Here is a 3964-nt window from a genome sequence, read left to right as displayed (position 1 = left end):
TCAGCAATCTTGATCTTCCCATCTTTGATGCAATGGATATTGGCCAAATTCTGGACTTCGCTCTTGTTCACGGAGTCCGTAGTCGAAATTTCCATTCCACCCTCCGAAATACCCATTAAAACCATAAAATCTTGAGGAGTGATGATGAAAGTCTTTCTATGTATCTCAATAGAACACGTGTCCGGTTGAAAGCGATCCACAAAAAAACGACATAGACGGCGACGCAAGCTACTGCACTTAATTCAGGCAAGCATACCGAACCCCGTCTCATTTACAGCCGTAATTTTATCAGCATTAAACCCATCAACAACTTCCCTAAACTGATTAGGGGCGCATCTGTGCTACTACTCGCTTCCCCAACAACCGAAATCTACTCACTTCCCCAACAACCGAAGTCTACTCACTTCCCCAACAACCTCATTAGACTTCGGCTTAAGACAATATTCTGCCTTTTGCTTCGCATCCAATGTCTTCCATTGAGTGGACATCTATTGCTTCCACTGTCAAAATTGAGTGCTAAGTCATAAACTATAATAAAAAATAAGAAGTTCATCAAAATTCAATAGGCTATTAACCTGAACCCAAAATTAAATAAAACATTTCTATCATTCTTGAACAGCTTGCTAACTTGTTTAAGTGCCTCCGACTAGACTTGCCTACACCATTGACCAATGAAACAATGAATTTACCATTCATACTGTATTTCAAATGTCATTTAAAACGAAAAATAGATGAGGACATACAAATATTGGAAAAAGGCACCATACGCAACAGATGGCATGTCGGTGTCCTTTTCTCCCTTTAGTACGGGACTTTAATTTAAGGGGATTGGTCTTTCGTTATACATCAAATTGTAGATGCGTGCCTTCAAATAAGATAAGAAAACTAATACAACCAAAAATTGAATAATGATAATTTATTAGTAATTGAAGTGCATGCTTAGTCTAGCTAGCTATATGTGAATATGATTAGTGAACAAATAATTTCACCCATGAATATGGAAACAAAAACATTAATATTTGAGGTCATATAAAGTTCTATGTGGCTTTATGTTCACGTAAAAAATCAGTTGGCAAGACAGAGGCCTTCTAGGCAAATTAATGAGCATAACAGTTGACCAAAATAGATTTTGCAAAATTTAACTTTATGGTTGCAAGTTCATTCGTAATTGTCAAACAGTAGGTCCTTTATGCCATTTTAATGTTGCAAATGCATTTCTATCCTAAAAAAATTGTAACCTTCAATCAAAACTTCAGACAACACCATCGCAAAGGAGCTCACCCAACAAAAATGACCCAATAAAGGGTTTCATGTATGTGTATAAGTGATCCCACAAGACAATTAACTAAAACCACAAGACCACAAGACAATCAACCAATACCATAAGCCCACAAGACAATCAGCGAATACCACATAACCACAAGACAGAATAAAAAAAATTTAGTCCTAGAAGGCACAGGCCTTCTAGGCAAATAATTGAGCAAACCAGGTGACCGAAATAGCTTTTGCAATATTTCACATTACGGGCTCTAAGTGAATTACAGAGCATTACGGGCTCAAAGAAAATTACAGTGCAATTGCTAAGTTCTGTTGTGATTTATCAAAGTGTTAAACAAGTTAATAATATCCATGAACAGTCACTCATTAACGATAACCATGATTTCTGAAAGCTATAAAAACAAAACATTCATAAATAGCCATTTTAACCCGATTGAAAATATTCAAATCAGGAAACAATAACCCAATTGAAAATGAGAAATAACAGCTTATGCAACCCAATCCGCATTGGTTAGGAGGATTCTCAAACGAGAACACAAAACAAAAAAATTTATGCTGGCTATCTAAATTTCATTTCAAACAATCAAAAACTCTAGTTGCTTTCCGAGCCAAAAAATGAAAACAAAGAAGTAACATTCTAGTTGCTTTCCTAGCTATCACATATCAAAAAATGAAAACAAAAACTACGCTTCATTAATTTTTTTCCCTCTTTGCTACCCTAGCTATCACATATCAAAAAAGCTATCAAATATGCACATTCTTCTTGCATTTTGAACCTAAGTTTAAGAAGGATCTCATATGGTAAAATCAAAATTTGGAGTTAGCTAAAAGTCCACTTGATCCAAGTCAGCAAAAACACTACAAGAAAAGCCACAATGACACCTAACCAATTATAGCAAAACAAGAACTGCACTAAATACAAATAAACCAGACCAGTCAAGAATAATTCCAATGAATGGTTTTGCACACCACCCTTAAATTAATTACCTTGAATTTTCTTTCCTATTCCACCCTTCTCAACTCTACTTTCCGAAATGATTGTTGCATAGCAATAGTTTGAGGTTCTTGGTAGCAAAGATACGACAATGTCCTCTATAAATGGTCAACATCCGTTATAACCCACAGAAACTGGTCAGCAAACAACACAATAGGATGAGTGATGATGGAAACCAACGTTTAAAAAACTTAGACAAATACACAAAAAGTTAAGGAAAAAAAAAAAGAAGCTAGAATACCTTGCTTTTCTTTGTGCAGTGAGTGTATCTGTGGCGTTGAGCAATGATGGAGGTGGGTTTGGGGACTTTGGTTCTGAGGAGGAGGTGTTATCAGTGTTAGGCAGAGAGCTGGCAGGGGACTGAAGGGAGAGGTTAAGATATATATTTGAGTTTGGGTGTGGTTTTTGAATTTTTGAGAGATGGAGTAGAGGGAAGGAGATCGAAATTCAGAGATCAGCAGAGTGAGAGAGGGGGCGAGGGTTTGTTCTGACTTCTGAAAGAGCAGAGAAGATTTTGATATTAAAGGCCGAGAGGCAGAGATATATAGTGGAGGGGAGACTCTGGAGTAGAGCGTTCAGTGGTTAGGTCTGTTTCTAAACATCTAACTTGTTAGTGGTTTTTAATTGATGGGACATGGCTATACTGTACTTGTGATCACATGGTCATGGCAAACCAAGCAAGAAAGGAATCGTCCTTTCTTTTATTCGCTGCCAAAAGATAATTTAGAAGACCACGCGTTGCAAAGTGTGAAGACTACCCAACCCTAGTTCAAGTGCAAGAGTTGCAACTTTTGGTGAAATGGGTATTCCCAATGCATGGGTCAACTTGGTGTGGTTGCATTTTAAATTTCATCTCAATGAACTTTCATTTGAGTTGAACTGGCCCAGTATACGAGGACAAGCCATGAAGTGAAGGATAGAGGTGATGTGCAAGAGCTGGTGAGATAGCAGGGAAGAGGGACCTACTACCTTGCCGTTGGGTTGGATACATGGATGTGAGAAATTAGACATTGGCACTTAAATGTGGAAAAGTCAACATTTACAATAGAGTTTCAATTCCCAATGGAAACCCACATTTGAGTTCAACTCTAAAATAGAAAATAAATGGAAAATGACATTTTCGTCCATGTTTATTTAATTTCAGAAATTTTAGTTTGTATTTTTAATATGATATCAATTAAGTTTAAATTAATGATAAAAAATTTAACGTGTATTGCATATGAGTAACATTTCAGACATCTTACTCCACTTGAATATCTATATAAGTACATACTCGCCTTTATACGCAATCAATAAAGAAAAATAAGAAGTTTAAACGTCAAATTGAATATATTAAATTGTGAAGATGGGCTTAAATAGATATTTAGGTAGACTAAAATATTTGAAATGTCACTCATGTGAGAAGCACGTGCTTCCACTTTAGATTTTTGTCAACAATTTAAACGATGCTAATTATTTAAACATAATTGCTATTATATAAAAAGTACATAGCCAAAATAACCAAAGATAAAAATATAAAACCAAAGTGAAAATTTTGTAACTGTACATATACCAAAAGTGTCATTTGGCCAGAATAAATTGCAACTAATGTAACTTTAATATAAAAAATTGCCTTGAACCGCAACCGACACTGGGGTTGCTCTAAGAGCTAAGAAGAGTACATGAACAGAAGTAATTTACAAAAAAATGGCA

Source organism: Dryas octopetala, chromosome 3, assembly GCF_963921425.1.
Source record: "Dryas octopetala chromosome 3, drDryOcto1.1, whole genome shotgun sequence".
Taxonomy (NCBI): Eukaryota; Viridiplantae; Streptophyta; class Magnoliopsida; order Rosales; family Rosaceae; genus Dryas; species Dryas octopetala.
This window is presented reverse-complemented; position numbering follows the sequence as displayed.